The sequence below is a fragment of the Cyprinodon variegatus genome, unplaced genomic scaffold (genome assembly GCF_000732505.1).
Source record: "Cyprinodon variegatus isolate N-32 unplaced genomic scaffold, C_variegatus-1.0 Scaffold232, whole genome shotgun sequence".
NCBI classification, from domain to species: Eukaryota; Metazoa; Chordata; class Actinopteri; order Cyprinodontiformes; family Cyprinodontidae; genus Cyprinodon; species Cyprinodon variegatus.
The window spans coordinates 925,305-925,805 of record NW_015150685.1 but is presented as its reverse complement, the minus strand read 5'-3'; the positions used below and the strand labels follow the sequence as shown (position 1 = coordinate 925,805).

At 50.3% G+C, this 501-nt stretch overlaps 1 protein-coding gene across 1 annotated transcript in view; it reads left to right on the top strand.

Moving 5' to 3' along the window:
* The window catches only part of LOC107088913 (cadherin-4-like), a 37,237-nt gene that overhangs the window by 15,495 nt on the left and 21,241 nt on the right, over positions 1–501 (top strand). The gene's annotated exons all lie outside the window — the stretch shown is intronic.

The following is a 501-nucleotide window of genomic DNA, read 5'->3' as shown; positions in this document are numbered from 1 at the left end:
TTTTTGATTCTGTTCATGGTGGAGAATCCTGCTTCACAGCAGCAGGTTGAGCCAAACATCCTCTAAATGTTTAGGCTCCGCTCCGGTCCGGCCAGGTCAAGATCCGCTACGGCAATCGCACCAAACAGGAAAAAGAACAGTGAGAAGGTCTGGTTCGTCAAATTTCAATTGGATGCAAACTGTTGTTACTTCAACATACCAGGATGCATGTTTTGCTCCTACGAATTTAATGATAATATCGCGCATGCTCTCCTTGAGCTCAGAGGAAGTGGGAGCGGAGCAGGACGGGAGGAACAGCGGAGGCTGTGGAGAGGAGACGGAGGATGGTGGATTTCAGGGTAACAGGAGAAGCGGCGCAAGTGACGTCAGGCAACTTTCGGTAATTTATAAATGTTTTAAATCAGGTTCGGTCCGGATTAGCCAGCAGGTGGGTCCGGGTCCGGGTCCAGATCCGGTCCCTGGTCTTCTAATCCGTGACCTCTGCATTGAACCAAAGCCAAG